Genomic DNA, 17,426 nt, shown 5'->3' with positions numbered 1-17,426 from the left:
ATCGAAGCTCGTTAGCACCGAGTAAATCTTCTCGTTATTATATCGTCAAAGAACGACGAAGACAGATTCCGCGAACGAAGTTAACCTTTCACCCCCTGAACTCCTTTTGCAAAGAGGCAAGAGAAACGTTGTAACGCGACACAGAGGGTACACTCGATGTGTTCCTCGGAGTTCGTCAGGAAATAAGGGCAAACACGAAAAAAAGGGGGATCGTGTAAACCAATTTTAAATTCCTCTTTATCAGAGAGAAGTTTCACTTCCCTTAGTATCTATTGTTCTACGAGTTACGAATGCAACTGCGAGCCGCGCCCGGACCCGAAACCCCATCAGGAAATTCTCCGCGTCGGGATTCGATATATCGTATAACCGTCCCCGTCATATCCGATTCTCTTTCAGTCGCGACTCGCTTGGAAACGTCTCCGTAGACCCCGAACGTCCCGAGAAAAAGAAAGAGGAACGGAAACGTCCTACGGGTTACAAGCCCTGGATGAAAGTTCAGCCCATGTCGCTTTCACGGCTGCCACATTAGCCGGGACGGAGTCGAATGCGAGTCACGTAGGCGCGGGGGTGCAATTCGTCGTTTAGCTCTCGTCGACTAGGTCCTGTCGCCTCGCGTTACCCGCGCGAAAAGAACGCCGGCGTTACCGGAAGCAGCGCATAGACAACCGGCTAAGAATGCCGGAAGAGAAAGAACAGGAAGGAGGTAAGTAAAACTATCAGGAAAATAGGCGAAGAAAGGCGCGAGAAGAAAAGAACCGTCGGTAAAAGGATGGGAGGAAAAACGCAAAAGCAAGGAAACCGAGAACGGGGGCTTCGGGGGAACGTGTAGGTACGAGTAGGTGAAAAATAGTAGGTCGTTCTTTCGGAATGTTTCAACGCGGAAGTACGACAAACTTTGGATCGAGTTCCAAGTTGCTCGAAAGCAAAATATTCGTCGATTTCTGTTGTTTATAGAGAATTGTCGCTGAGAAAGTGCTTAGAATTCTCGAACTGCAATTTGAGAATTGCAAACCTTTTCATCGAGCAGCTTTTATTTTGCTCGCGTTTAGAGAGGAGTAGGAATACGTCTCGAGAGTACGCGAGGCGGAGGGCCCGGTGGGACGTAGCTGACGGCACTGGGCTACAAGGAGAGATCTCTGTATTCCCGGCAGGAGTTCGAACACTCAATAGTGTGCTTTAGAAAAATTCGTGACGAAACTGCTAAAGGTAGCCGCGCACAATTTACGTTATTAAATCGGCGGAACGGTTCGAAGCACCGGACGAGTGCCGCCTATTCGACGCTATTCGCGTTTAAGTTCTCCTTTCGGCCCTCCCAGCCTCGCCATCCACTTACGCCTCGACGCCTTCCTTCCCGTGGACGTCGCCAGTTCCAAGACCACCCTCCCGACCCTACCCGATTCACAGACCTCCACGTAGCTCGATAAGATTCTTCGAAGGTCCAGTCTGATCATAAGGCGACCTGGATTTCCGTGGACCGCCGGGCTTGTATATATTCTCGGTGATCACGTTTCCGTACTGGCAGGAATTCGAAATGATACACGAACAACGACGATCGTTCTCTCGCGGGAGAACCCGTCACCGATCGAGATTTACACGTTCGTGGAGGAGATTCTCACGCTGGATAACCAGCAACGTTTTAACGGTATTCTGATTGTCACGGTACGAAACACGAGAACGCTAGTAGTCCAACGCAGTTAGAAACTGATGTAATTATTAAAAATTAAAAGAATATATCCAAGCTTCTAATGAAAACTATTACGCGATTTCATAAAAATTTGTGAGGCCTTTAAGAAATTTGTACAGCAATCTTTTCGCCAAAGCAAGTTGCGTCCGCGGAACATAAAGTTTTAGGTCGTAACTCGGCCCAAAAAACGGTAGATGAAATCGATCGAGGTATCGCGAACCGTGTGTTCGCGAAACGCGCACCCACACCAGCTCGGGTTCCTTTTCTCCGTCGCGTACTCCAGCCCTTCTCCGGCCCACCGTTCCTTATTGTCGGTGCAAAGGGCGATTTCTCTTCGAAACGACGTTACCCCCGCGCCGGGAGAATTTAAAACGAAGTCACGATTCCCTATATAGGATGCCAGCTATCTACTCGCGCGAAATACTTCGAGATAAAGGTGTGTACAGGCCGGCTCGTGCTGATATATACACCGCCTCGGAGCTTTTTCTACTTCGAATAATGTCCCTGGAAGGGTAAAGGAGAAAAAATATCGCCTCTACTAAACCCGCGTTAGCCAACCTTATTTGTTTCACCTTACACGCTCCCCGCTCCTTCTTCCAACCTTTTATGCATTTTTGATCAACCTTCCCTCTATTCGTGTTTACCACCTCGCTCTGTTATATTCGCGATCGATGGATATTGCTTTTCTTTCCCGTTCAATTTCGAATTCGTAAACGATGCTGACCTACATATCGCTTAAACATCGCTAATACACTCTCTCTAATGTGCCCATCTTGCCTTTTATATAATATATCTTTACTACGCTAACAATGCATATACTCGGTGAAATTATAAGGGAGAAGAAGAGAAAAGTAAGAGCAATAATATTTAAACGTGAATTATAAATACAGATTACGGTATAAAAGCGAAATATTCAGAGGAACGAAAAGGGCTTTCCGTCTAAATCGGATTGCTACAGACGTTATAGTTGGTCTTCGTGAGACAAAATTGCTCGGCGTTGTCCACATTCTACTTTCTTGTAGTACCACGTTGCCCTTAATCCGCGACAATCTTCTCTTTTTCCCTGCAATAGAGTTACACGCCGTTGCTAACGAAACCCTCAGAACAATACGATAAGAAAGCAATCCTTATCGAAAAAAGTGCGCTTACAGTTTCGAATATTTTTTTCTGAACGTTTTCTTAATTATTTAAAAATTATTTTTCTATAGTATCATTACTACTCGCCTGATCATTAACACAACTCCGTTCGTTCGACAGAAGGCGAATTAAATCCCATGCATCTGACCAAAGATGTTTCTGACTACTTGTCCGACCGAAAACAGATACGTTCCACTTGTCAGACTAAAAACTGATATATTCTACTTGATCGATCACTGAATTCCACGCTGTACCTATTCGATCTACCGCATCTACTGTGCCATTTCAAACCAAGAATATCCTTTACTTTACGCAACTAACCAAAGATATTAGGAACAATATACCGCTGCAAAGGAAATATCTATGAGAAAGTTTCAAGCAATGCAAGACACGGAGGAATCTTTACAAATCGTAGGGAATAATATGATTAACGTCCCCTCCGCTCCCTTATCCGCGAAAATCGAGAAAATTCACCAAGGTTTTTCAGGTTGAAACGAACTGTCGTTCCAGCCAGACGCGTCAGCAAGTGCCTCCTCGTTTGCGCTCTTTTCGAAGCGAAGTTACCGTTTCAAAGCGAACCTCCGGATTGGTTAATTTAATTTTCGACCGGTTCAAAGTATGGAGGAGCGTAATACGATTAAAAGGAACAGCTAGACGCTGCACGAATCGCGTACAATGTGATTCCAGGTAAGTGGTACCTGGAGAGAACGCCGCCGCCGCTGGACTTTGCTTCCTCGTTCTCTCGTCCGAGTATTCTGCAGCTGCTATCCCCACACATAGCCGTTTCTCATTCCAGCTTGGCCCAAGAACACATCTCACCCAGTGGACGATTTACGAAACGCGAGTCTTCTGATACGAAACAATGCCGACCAAGTTATGCGAACGTTAGCGAGAAAATTACACCCTACACGACGATTTACGACTATTATATAAGTAACTAAAAGCATTTGAACATTCGTGTTCGATGCGAGATATTGTTCTGAAAAAGTAGGTTATCGATATAGTCCGTGTCGACTGTTTTATCGTGTAATGCCTAATATCTTATAGACGCATTTTCGCCGAAGGAGAGTTTCGTGTGGCCGAAATATTTTTCAAAGTACACTCAATGCGCGGATTGACCTGATTTCTGTTTATTCCAGTGTTTTTCTTGTCCAGAAAACGGGATTCTCGGAAATTTGTTGGCTTTTCAGAGCGCGATAACCGTTGCCAGCTCTCTCAACGGCGGCAAAAATATTTACGAAAACTTTTTCCAACCCGAAATCTGATTCCACTGTTTGGACTCGCTAGAATATAAACGGCTTCCGGCGTTGTTAAATTCGTTCGAAATCCACGAGCACTCGATTTCAACGCAAACTGTTAAAACTTATCCCGGGTAGTTCGATTATAGGCTTTTGACACTGTGCTTCCTGACGTTACTGTTATTTCTTTGGTACAACGTATAGTTGATTGGAATTGAGAATAGTCAAACTTACAAAATCGAAATAACAAATTTAATAAGACGTTTGCGACAAGAGACGACAAATAAAATAAAATCTGAGAAATATTTAATATTTTATCTAGAATGTCCGAGAGACAAGACGTTTGACGTAATTATTTTTAATAGAACGTTTCAATAAAGCAAGCCGTCGAGTCAACGTTGAATAAATCGAGCAAGTCAAATGAAATGAAATTACAATGGCGGGAATGGATGTAAGAAATTAAGAGGCACGTTTACGAGCGTTAATATATCGTAACGAGGTAATTTCGTTGCAACGAAGATACTCGCAGACAAATGAATGATCTCATCGTTCAACCAGCCGGTTTAATAACGCAACACATGGCCGGGCATACGAAACGAACGGAAGCGTCCTTCTTATTTCCGTCGATGCCAAATATCGCTCAGACCCGGTGATATTTTTCTCCGGGTGACTCTTCCAGGTGACTGTGGACCAGGATGCGCTCGACGGTTTTCATCTTGGATCCTGAATCGTTTTCCAATACGAACATCAATACCTATGTACATGAACCAGCCGCCGATTTCACGTTCCTGCTCATTTTATTCCAAATATCTGGCAGGCCGGCATTAAATCGAACCAAAAAAGAGACGCCGCGCAAAGGCGGAAGAAAAGTGCCGGATATGCCTGAAAATCGACCAAAGAAAAATAGATTCGATGTATGTCGTCGTACAATCGAAACCCTGATCCTTTAATACTCTCTTTCATAATGAACTGGAAACCTAGCCAAATCGCAGTTTGGTAAATTCCATCTTCCTCCAAGAATTATGTCTTACGCGAAAGAGAATTGAATCTTTCTCTACAGAGAATAATACAACCCTCAAAAATAATATAAAACGGGTTTCATTAAAGAAATTACAGAGCTAATAAGAATGTGAAAAGTTTCAAACTTTTTTTTATCGAACCCATGTTTTTTTATAACGTCCTGAATACTTTCAAGATAAATTGAAATAAAGTATACGCGAGCGCGACGAACAAATTGGAAGCTTGAACAATTAGGAAATTGGAAAACAAACGTTTCGAATATTTTTCTTTGCAATGATAATATTAATCGATCGAAAGAATTCGCTGGACAGTGAATTGTCGTTCGAACGATTCTCGGGGTAGTAAAAAATGTTCGTTCGGCAACATTTGGGGGGCAAAATATCCGAACGACGTGTAAAATCCGCATATGGATGCGTTCACATATTGCCCGGTAATCCGGAAAATTAAGAGATGGGTTGCCAACCGGGTGAAAATGAATGAGGCTTCCCTCGCTGTTTCAGAGGACCGACTCTGAAATTCAATTATCTTTCTCTTCGATTGTCCTAATTAAATACTCAATCCCATCACGGATGCGTTCGGCGTCCTGTCGTCCGTAGAATGTAAATCCTGGCCGAGTTTTGCGTCAATGGCACGCGAGGATTCCGCGCCAGAAGAACCAGCCTGGATGAAATTTCATCCACGCTCCGCGCAGATTTCAATGAAACCGAAATCCAGAATTCCCCCAACTGTTACACCTTTGCCTAACCCACGGCTAAAACGTTCCCATTAAAGTGTCCCAGACATTATTCCACGATGTTGAAACCGTAATTCATTAACTAATATCATATTCTTGCGATCTCGCCACGATTTCGGTCGCCTTAACAGTTTCCTCGATCAAGAATACAATTGTGACACGTTATTTGGCACTTGTTGTTCGCTTCACAGAAAATTTTATTCCATATTTTATTTCGTTCTGTTAGACTGATAATTAAATAAATAAATGGCACGAATACAATTTTCCTTCGTTTCTAGAGACGATTCTGGGCCAGCGACAGCGTCGAGCGAAATTTTCGACGAACTTTCGGAACCGTGGACGATGTAACCGCGAGATCGGAAAATAATGTCGGGCGGCCCGAAGGACGTTCGCCAAAGTTTCCCCCGAAGCGAATTGAATTCGCCACGGCAGGTTCGAGAACGCAACAAAACCGGCGAGAAATCAAGCGCAACGAGTGCGGCCGGCGCGGTTCCTTAGGGAATTTTTACACCGCGCCACGTAGTTCCTGTAATATCGCGCGAATTTTTGGAGCATAGATATAGAAGCACGATGGCAGGATATTGATCGAACGCTTGTTCCCGTGCACACCGTGGCCACCGTTGCACGTACGAAACGAGGCACTCCGGGTGCGCGTGTCAACCTGATCGCGAGCACCGATTTCGATCAGGTTCGACGTATCGTTAGCACGAGGGTCACCACTCCAACGACTTTGATATCAAAGACGCACCCGGTGTGCCTCGTCAAAGGATGCAAAGGCAGAGGAAATAACGACCAGGAATTCCTCGAGCACGACCGATCGATTGGTGCTTGAACGACTGGCTTTGTTCGCGCCGATACAGTAATGCCTCGAATATTGGTCGAATTCGGTGCTCCGATTGGTGATCGGGTGTCATCCCCGCCACGGGTTTATATTTCTTCGGCCTCGAACCGGTAGCCTTGTACTTTCAGCCGTGATAATTGTTCAAATGGATTTCGTGCTGCTGGGAAGCCGAGATTCCATGTTATCGGTATTAATATTTCGACCAAAGATTTGTAAAAACGAGGTACCCGTCTCGTATAATAAGACGTTTAGGATAAATATTTTACCACGCATAGGATGGTGCAAATATAAAACTTCAAAAAATTAACACTTTTTCAAATCAAGATTTTTACAATTAGACTTGCAAAAAGTTAAATAAGATCCGCGATAGAAAATCCTCCAGTGAAGGATTTATGCGAGTAACCGGAGAATTCCAGCCGGAAATGGAAAAAGGGGGCACAGAGGAAGACAGAAAAATTTGCCGTTTCTATCGAGCGTTGTTTAATTATGCGAGCATGCATCCGATGGGGGGGGGGGGGGCAGCTAAACCGTTAATTTCAGCTCGTTTCCCGTGGCGACCGGCGATCGCGATTTGACGAGCAATTCCGAATGCAAGATTACAGCTGTCGAAGCCCGAACGACCGCTGCAAGTTGCATGCGCGAAGATTGCCAGCGGATTTAATGTGCGCTGTCCGTTCGGACCGATGGGATATTCCATCATACAGCGTACTCCCCATTATGGCTTTCGTTTTGTTTAACAGTCGACGAGAGCGGCCGTAATCCGTAATAATAAATAATTCCCGGGGCCGGTAAAATCCTTTTCAGCTTATTCGCCGCTTATGCGCGCCGATTACCATTGTTCGACGTGTGCCGCTTCCACGTTCGCGCCGTACCGACGCACAACATATCGACTCCCGTATTAATAGTTTCGTTCTATTCGATAATTCGACGGGAATAAAATTTTTGTAAGCGGATCGTAGGCTTCGCCGATGCTTTCTCGTTTCGCGAGATGCATCAGCCGAGAGTTATGTAATATATTTGCGAGCTGCGTCCATTTTTTACGCAAAATGGATACTTCGTATTATTACCGCCGTTAACGTCACCGGGAATAATCTTTTAAATACGATAGATACGGTACAAAATATAAACGTGACGGTCGGAAAATTTAAAAAATACACTTGGAATAGTTGTCGAGGTAAAACACTCTGCGTAATTAAATATGGCAGACTGCAAAAACTGAACCGAACGATCAACGTTTCTGACTTCTAGTTTGGGGTCATCGTCAAAACGCGAAGCTAGATTTAATTTTCGAGTTAATTTTCTATTCCGAAGACGATCTCGAACCGGAGAACCGAAACTTTGATTCGTATTTGCTAAGACTGTCGCAATTTATCGTATCAATTGAATTTTCATTTCCACTCGTGGAATCACCGACTGTAAAGTTTTACGCCTTGGTACTTTTGAACCGGCCTGGTTACGTTTCAATTTAATTCCCGGTATTCAGTTCGATAACCATCGCTGAACAAGAAGTTCCGTTCCCTCATCACCTCGATGCAACTCACCGTTTCAACGCGGCTTCACCGCATTAATTTTGTGGTAGAGATATTGTAATCGTGGCTACCTTGCATTATCGACAGAAGCTCGAATTGCGTTTACATGTGTATGCATACACGCACGAACAGTTGCTACGTTACGCCGTTCGTTGTTAATATAGAAAGAAACAGCATCGATCGATTGGGATTCCTGGACTAGAATTTCAACCTGAATACTTTATTCTGCTGGGGTTGTTCCATTTAATAAAGTTATCCGGGTCGTGGAATTTTTGTCTTCTCAATCTAATATTTCAAACGTTTATCGTTCATACAAAGTGATTCACCGCATATTGTCATCTTAATTTACGTCACTATTGACACCGGATACAATTACACGATGCAAGTGAATCGTTAATTCATCGGGTAACAATATACAAAATATATATAGTAAAATCTCCATTTATGCCGGGAGAAAGAAAGATCAGTCCCAGGTTAAGAATAATGTGGTACCATCTATAAAACGAACGTGGAAAGTGTCGAGAATTTTCTGCTCAGTCGTAGGATTTTCGAAGCTGACTGAAATATATAATCCAATACGACTCATCAATTTCTGCCAAGATTAATCTTCCCTTCCCCCCATTTTGGGAATACAATATTCGTTAGTTTAATTAAAGTCAAAAATACCTGTGTGCTAAAGTTAAGTGAAAAAGAGAAACGATTTTCTTCATTTACGAAATAATGTCCCTTTTCAGGATTGTAAAGTTTCCCCAAATCGATTTCCAACTTTAATAAACCTCTACGTTTTAATTCTCTTCCACACATATTTACATCCCCAGCAAACATGCAGCCCGTTCTTTTATTTCCTTCCATTCCCCATAATACTACATTATCGTTTTCTCCTTGTACTTAGAAGAATCCTTTTTTCACCTTATGTTTATGCTAGATTGTAAGTTAGGATTAACACGGTTTCTGTTGTAAAATAGCTTTATGCACCAAACTTCGCACTCTCGGCTTGCTTGGTACAGTTCCTTTATGCACGTTTTGCATTTTTCTTTCCCGTTCGGCGAATAAGGTTGGCGAATAGAAACTAAAAAGGAATGGAAAATATTACAAGAGCGAGAAGCATTTCTGTAAATTAACGCGAGCGAGGAAATTAGCCGATAATATTCGCGAGGAGCTATTTAAATTCGCGATTCCCGTCTGCTGGGAAACCCGATTGAAATGTCTAGACCGTCGAGTCCTTTCTTAGCTTAATTACCGAAATAGCTGACGCTCGCAGGAATAGAAATCATCATCGGTAATATTCATCCGTTAATTCGAAGATGCATATTAACGACTCTGGGATTACGAAAATGTAGTTAACGCTTAGGCGCCACTCACCGGCGCGTATTAATGATTCCACATTTTCCACAAGGGATCAGCCGATGGTAATCCGTTATTTCGAGCCGCAGCAAATGGGGGATTCGATGGTACGAAATGTACGATTCAAAGTGTACTCCGACTTAACATTACGGTTTAATGCGTACGATACACGGAGGAATTACCTATTTTCCAAAGTACACGAACATTTTCGAAATATCGTTACGAAACATTAACAATTCGTTCGTTCGTATAGGCAAAAATTGCAAAATTCAACGTCCTGTATTTTCTAAAAAAATTCAAACCCAGCAAAACGATGACAGAAACCTCCCCTAATTTTACTTGGACTACACGGAGTGTCAATTTCAACAAAATGTCTATCATCGATGGCGAAAAATGATAGATTTCACGTGGAATAACTCAGGAAAATCGTGGACATTTTATTGCTATCGGCATTTTTTGGTATCAAAGATCAAATTTGGAGAAACGCACTTTTGGAAATCGGAGTCCAGGCGAGATCCGGAGCGGAAACAATCCGAACGAGTACGACACCCCGGTCGAAAATTTACTTTCGCGTCTTCCAAAGCGAAATAAACACCGGTCATGACGTTCCTGTACGCCGGTCGCTCGAAAGTATATTGGAGTGCACATTTTTTTGCTCTAGTCGACAGGCTTCTCGCGCTGATTGATTGTGACGAATAGCCTGTGTTGCCAGGACGTTTTCCCGCATGAACTGCCGTGTACGCATTCCGAACACACTCAGGACGAGCGCCAATTTAATCAGTCGTATATGCCACTGTGTCGTCACGCTGCAACCACTCATACCACCCCCGTCGCTTTTGCACCGACGTTCGCACGGTATATATTCTACGATAATTCATTTCGCGAGTTGGTCGTCGCTCCATTTCTATTGGAAAATATACCTTCCCGACGAAAGCTGAACGCAGGGACCAGCAGTGCGTTTCTTCGAATTTTTTAAACTTTATATCCCGGTGATTCACAAGTTTTTTAATCGATCCTCGGCGACACGACTAACCAAGAAACTAGTTTTGGCTGATGACAAATGGCACAACGTAAAAATTAAACCAGCAAAAGCAAACCGAGCGTGTAATAAAAAAAGCCGTACGATATTCTCGCGAATGTTATATTCCTTCGCGGTAAATCTCGGATCTAAACATTCAACGGCACATTAACGACAACAAACGACATCGCAACAAATGTAAAGTCCGTTTCTTACAAAACTATAGGGAACGTGGGGCGATAAATCGCTTTTACTGCGACACCTCACCGACAATGTCCCGATACGAACGCGGCTCGTTGTAACCTGCAATGATCGTTCCCCCTTACAAGCCTTTTAACCTCGATCGTTCCAGTATTTCTTTCGGAAGGGATCAACGATCGGCTTAAACGCGAGTTTGGAAAAACCAAGAGCCGGAAAAAGTCGAGCGAGCGAGACGGTGCGCGGCGTTGCGACGTCGAAAAAAGTTGCCGGATAGTTTTCGGCGAGCGCGAAACGGCACGCACGCGCCAACATCCGCCGTGGAAAAAGAACAGGAACGCAAGAAAAATTCCGCTCGTACGCTTAAAGCGTAGGAAAAATGAAGGAGGGGAAAAAAACGACGATTGGAGAAGCACGGAATGCTTGAACTTTCTGACAAGTTTCGAGTACTCGGCCACTCGAGAAGTTTTCAGCTGGCTGCTTTTCTGCCCTCTCCATAGATTTTCCCGCTTTGCTCATCGACGGCGGCTCGCTGCAATTTGCGCTCGCAACATCGCTTCAATTATAGGACAGGCGGATTCACCGCTCATTAAAACCGGGGACTCTCGCTTTTCCATCCCCGAAGCGAAGTTTCGTTCTTAACCTCGTTACTTCCGATACAGGCTCGATCGACTGACTTCGAATAGAAGCGAATTTATCTAAAATCAAAGTTTTCCCAAGAACACCGACGAGAGGCCATTCGAACAATAACCACTCGTTTCTTCGCATTATCGTTTCCCTCCCCGGGGAGGGGGCCTTTCTCGTTAATATCTAATTAATTCGAGGAAGATGCTTCCGTTTCGACGGGCGAAATTCGCTCGATGGCGTCAACGCTCGTCGGTTCGTTCCGCAATGTTCGCCGGATAAAAATGTCCGCCTCTGGGAGTAATTCGTTAGGACTCCTTATCGGTTTTGTTTTAAAACGAACATCGGTTTCATTAATTTGAAATACAACGTGTCCGTGGAATCGATCGGTTCAACGAACGCTATCGAAACTGCGCGTCCGCGTGGCCTGCATCGCATCGTAAATATTAGAATGACGCCGTTCTGCTACGTTTTCTTCCTACTGGGAATAATACGTTGACTCCTGCGCCAGCGCATGTTCGATCGCTGTTATCGAATACACGTATTCGCGAATGTTTCAATAAAATACGATAGTCCGGTGGAAAACGAAGAAACAGTATCTGTGGACATATATTATCGCGTGGATGCATTAACGCGAGATCAACGATTACAAAAAGGGTACTTCTATCGATTTTCCGTATCTTTGGTTAGAAAAGAGGGCTTGTCCCAGTTTCTAAAATAATCCTGTATAGATACTCGACCGTCGAGTGCCCTGACGTCTAGGACAGGATCTGTCGGGAAGTCTCACCGACAAATTCTCCATCAGAGCCAGGATGAAACATTCTTGCCCCACCCATCGTTGCACCTCTGCCTTCGGCATATCTAGCCATAACTTTATATCGAAAGTTTTTGCGGCACGCCGCGAGACTGAAAGCTATTACGGTTCGATTGAAACAGCACACATTGCGTGTCCTTCCAGTCAATATATTCGAACGTTTGACAAGTCACGTGTACCCGGCGAAGCAACCCAAGTCTCTCGGCGCGTCCATCCAACGAAAGATAGCGACGAGGTTAAACGCGAACGTCGAGACGGCGGCGTAATGTACGGCATCGCGGCCGAAATATCGATCGAGCAATTATTCTCATGTGAGTTACGACGGGCAACGATCGTGAATTAGATTAAGCCGGTGACACATGGTGATATGAGTTACGGGATCGTGTCCAACGTAGACCAAACCGGCGCGGAGATAATATGGGAAACGAGGAGTGTACCGTCCTATCTCATCCTTTCTCTCTCTTTCGTGCGCCTAACACTCGGTCTCTCTCGCGGCGTATAAGCGGATACCTCAGTCGGGTCAGCAAGATTAGCCGGATCATCGCGAAAGCACGAAGCGGCTGCGATATACCCGTGAACTGTTTTGAATACGAATTAACGATTGCTTTTGTAAAATGTCACGACTATTTCGATAGCTACGCGCTGTTTGCGAGGGCTCGTCGGACTTTTCACGCTTTGCGTACAGGATCATTGATCTTGCGATGGAAATGGGTCAACAGAATTGGTACAATCATCGAAGAAACACGATGCTTCGTAAAAGAGATTCCCTCTGTTTCCAACGATCGCTCAAACATAAATATTAGTGCCGCGTTTCGAAAACAAGCTTCGCTATGGGAAACGATTCATAGTTTATTTTGTACAATAATGTCTTCCAAAACACTTTGACTGTCATGTCACCCATATATGGAACTAGAAAAATTAATTCTCAAGTTGAGATGTCGAGGGAGATAAAGTTGGATAGATTATGGATATATAATTTAGAATGGTCTGAAATAAAAATTTTGGTCTTGCAGAATATTGTACGGTTTTGAATGCGTTGAAACGAGCCCCAGACACGATTCGTAAATTGAACATTTCATCTTTCTAATCGCGCGACTCGCTCCCGAATTCCCATAGCGGGGCTTTCTCGTTCGAACGGTGTTCGGTAAAATTTTTCGTATCCAACCAAGGGACTCCGGTTGATTGGCGCCGCGCGGGATGTGACGAGCCGATTGAAGAGTAGTTCGCGGCTGTTCATATCCGTAACTCGCAGAACCACCGACGAGTTACGTAAATTGAGAGACCGGGAGGGGCAGGTCGTGTCCCCGTCGCGAAACGATTCCCGTTGGAAATCAGAATTCGCGTTCGGGAGATTGAAATCCGCAGTTTGAACCACTTTCGCGACAGCCCGAGCACGAAACGTCGGTGGGCAACTTTAAAATAAACCAGCGACACAGGCGAAACCGAACTACATTAATTACTCGTTCTAGGCGCGCCGTCGTGCCCGCCATTTTCCAAAACAGGAGTCGAACGGATTTGAATAGACGCCCCGGCCCGTAGGCTTCCGTGGAAAGACTTTCCAGCCATTCATCTTGAAAATTCGCGTCGCGAGTCGTTCGAGGGTGAAATCTTCCGAGCCACGGATCGCGCACGAATCGTCCCAAAATGGAAACCGAACGAGAATATTTCCAACTCGGGCGACGAGCATCGCCTCTCGTCGAAGATTCCCGAGACCCAATCCCGGAGTTCCCGGGGAACGACGTTGATAATTCGTTCCGATCTATCGATCAGCGGAAAGGAAAGCAAACCGACCGGGAGCAGTTCGTTCGTTCGTTCTTGCGTCATAAATCAGGCTCGACTTCGGCCCGGGTAAACCGAGGAGGACTTCGACGATTAGACTCGTCGGCCGAAAGTTGCCCAACTTTCCTCCTTCCAATCTCCTTCGCCACCTTCTTCGGATGTTCGTTTAACTATCCGACCATACGGTCCGCCGAAGCTTTTGGAACTCGTTCTTCTCCGTTCCAAGATCGGGAAATCGGGAATGAGAAGTGCACCGGCGGAAAAGGAACGAGACAGCCACGGAGCCACCAGACGAGGGGAGACCAGGAAAAAATACCGTTGCCCCTTCTTCGTACCGGGCCAGCTGAAGCAGGCGCCACTGCGCGAAATAGAAGAGCTGGAAAGCTAACTTTTCGGAGGCCATTCGATAATATACCCAAGGCGATGCGGATCGCTCGTAATTGGCTCGACTCGTCGTCGATGTCGAATCGATGCCACCGAAAGGACCTTGGCTTCATCGATCCCTCCGCCTCGCTGGCCAGATAGATTTTTATTGCCTTGGGATAGTAATATCCCTTAACCCTTCGATACTACGGATAAAAATTGAAATATGCCCTGGGGGATTTAATTGGCCCAGAATCTACTAGCAAAGAAACGTGGTCGTTAATTTTAACGAAACTGCGCCCGCGTGTACTTTCATTTTTCGACTCGGATTTATATTTAAACTATCTTGGCTGTTTCAACGAAATAGGAAAACAAGAATCCGAGAAACGTGTAACTTGGTCCGATACACGGCGAAAAGGCAAAGGATGCTTCAATGAATTCTTGTCTAACGCGTACGGAAGACTGAATTTCGATGAATCTTGTTTTCGAGACGATAAGGAATTTAAAATGACATTCTTTCGAATTACCGCGCCATAGCAGGTAGGTTTTACTTTGTCCTCGTTTAGTCTGCAGCGGCCTGAATAATCTCTAGAGCGACGTTGAAAGCTCTTTCTTTCAGTTTTCTCTGCTTTGTCCCGTCGGTACTGCTTGCCGCTTTGTAGCGAATTCAGTACGCAGCAGTTGACGTTTCAGAAAAATAGTCGGCAAAAGTGCACGTGAAAGGGCGTACGCTTACTAAAAAAAACAGACAAAAAGATGGAAAATTGTACGTACAACTTGTTGTGCAGCTTCAATCGCACGGCAAGGTGTAGCACGCGGTTAGACGGATCGCGATTCAATTAAAATTAGATTAAAATGGAATCGCGCGCGGGACAACATTAATCTGACTCGAATTAATATTCAAGATTAATCGGATTTCGTTTCCATCGGGCGACGGTTTTATATTTTCATCAGACTGGGGAGATTATTTGATGTAACGATATTTGCGGACCAGCCGGCGGACAACGTTCGTAAATTAATGCGAACGAAACCCTCCGAAATTAGAATCTCGTGGAAAACAGAAACGTACCTACAATTTATATGAAACACGCTCAAAGATGAACAAATCCTTTGGCCTTTCAGAGCTGGACAACGTAAATACAGACTATATCTGGTTCTCATTTCCATTTAAAAGCTTCTTCGGCAGTATAAAAATTTTTTAAAAATACTATAAGACAATTTAAAGAATAGCTACCGTACAACGTACCAAAGCAGCTTCATAGGCCGCCACAATCACCGCAGACGAATCCCATCGAACCTGTTGGATGAAATAAAAAGACATTTACAAAGACAAAAGATTAATAAAACAGAATTTTTTTAAATTGTACTACTACAGTAAAATGAATTTAAATAAATCAATTGAGGATCAATAGCTTCCGTAATAAAATTTGAATTACAGAGAAATCGGATTACCGCCAAAAAAATGGGAGAATATCGAAATAGAATTTCATGCTCGCGTTGGTAAGAGCATCAACATATTTGAGAATGTGACAGATATCAGACACTGAATAAAGCGGAAATTAAATCAGGCACTATGAATATTTATTTTCATCAGAAGCAACGTTCTATAAAAGGACCATCATCTCGACGTTTCTTCATAAAATTTCGAGTCGACGGTACATAAATGACAAGTGGACTACTTCTAAAATTTCCTGTTTCTGATTTTTAACTAAAATGAAACTCGTGATATTTTCTGGTAATCTTTCAATAACAATCGCATACATCCGAAAGTTTAACAGCGAGTAATGGAGCGTGGCTAAGCGATAACCATTAAATCTGGCAGAAGTAAACCCCAGGATCTTGCAGAGTAACAGCCTCGAAACAAATTCAATTTCGTTACCACATTTTTCCTCGCGAATAATTGCGCATATAAATTCAAATGAAACGTACCGCGGGAAAATAAACGTTTCGTCGTGGCGCCGCGAAGAGGCGGGTCGAGAACCTCGCAAGATTAAAATCACGGAAAATTTCGTTCCGCGTGTTGCTCGATTAAAGCGAATTAAAACGAAAGCTACACCGCGTTTATTCACGCGCGAGAATGCTTTCGACGCTCAGTTCCCGCGAATGGCTATTTTACATTTTAATTGACCAAACAAATTACGCGAACCGCCGTGTCAAAGCAGAAATTCACGGCCGCGCTCGGCCCCGGCGACGAAATCACCGAGCGGGGCCCGCGGATTTCCTGAATTCCATTTCGGTCTCGTCGCTGAATCGAATTAAATTGTATAACTTACGCGGCCGCCCGTTCAAGTGAAATTCCAAGTATGAATGGATCCGAAGGGGGGTTCACCGACGCTGTCAATGTTATCGCCGTGATAGTCGATTCGCGTTCGACGCTCGACCTGCGAGCGGAGCTCGTAAAATCGTCGAGAGATTCGACCGATAACCAATGTTTTCCAATTTCCGCCACGATCGGTCCGACTACGAATCTAGATGATGCTAGCCGATAGCTCGAAATCTCTGCTCCATAAAGAAGCTGTTTCGTTCAGTGCGCCCCATGCATTCGATGATAACTGCGATCGCTTTTGACGCCTGTTCTATTCGATCGCTTTAAAGGATATCGCGATACGAACCTGACACGTGCAGTTACGTTTAACCCGTCGACGAATAGTCTGGACGTAACAGGCCCGATGCAATTATTCCCTCTGCTCTTTCTAAGTATTTATACGCGACGACGTGCAAAAGTTTACGATTAAATGATTTTTTTAAATTTCCTGCAAACGACAAAACCTTAAACAATTTTTATTATTATGGAGCAACGAGAACGTCTTATGTAATATCGACCAGTTTCGATTCTAGACTTTAGACAATCTGTCTTCTCTTGGTCACTTGAACGAATTGGAAGCACAACTAAAACTTGACGCTTTTATTGAAGAGTATAACTTGCCTACGTCTCTTTTCGATTATTAGGTCGTACTTCAAATACTTGCCCAAACTTTGAAATTGCTGGAGAGATTTAGTGTACGAAGACCAAAGAAACTTTCGCGTTTCAAAACGTTCTTGGTTTTTTCGATAAACGATTGCCAGTTATTTTAGTAATTCCGAAGATAATCCCAACGATATCG

General features: G+C 44.1%; 1 protein-coding gene across 3 annotated transcripts in view; it reads right to left on the bottom strand.

Moving 5' to 3' along the window:
* Positions 1-17,426, bottom strand: part of Ddr (discoidin domain-containing receptor 2) — a 246,387-nt gene that overhangs the window by 144,422 nt on the left and 84,539 nt on the right. For 2 of the 3 annotated variants that reach the window (XM_076766209.1, XM_076766210.1), the window contains one exon: positions 15,569-15,619. The exons of the other annotated variant lie outside the window; for it this stretch is intronic. The gene's annotated coding sequence lies outside the window, so the exon portion shown is untranslated. The remainder of the gene's footprint in view (positions 1-15,568; positions 15,620-17,426) is intronic. 3 annotated transcript variants of the gene reach the window in all.

The sequence above is a fragment of the Colletes latitarsis genome, chromosome 6, assembly GCF_051014445.1.
Source record: "Colletes latitarsis isolate SP2378_abdomen chromosome 6, iyColLati1, whole genome shotgun sequence".
NCBI classification, from domain to species: domain Eukaryota; kingdom Metazoa; phylum Arthropoda; class Insecta; order Hymenoptera; family Colletidae; genus Colletes; species Colletes latitarsis.
This window is presented reverse-complemented; position numbering and strand designations above follow the sequence as displayed.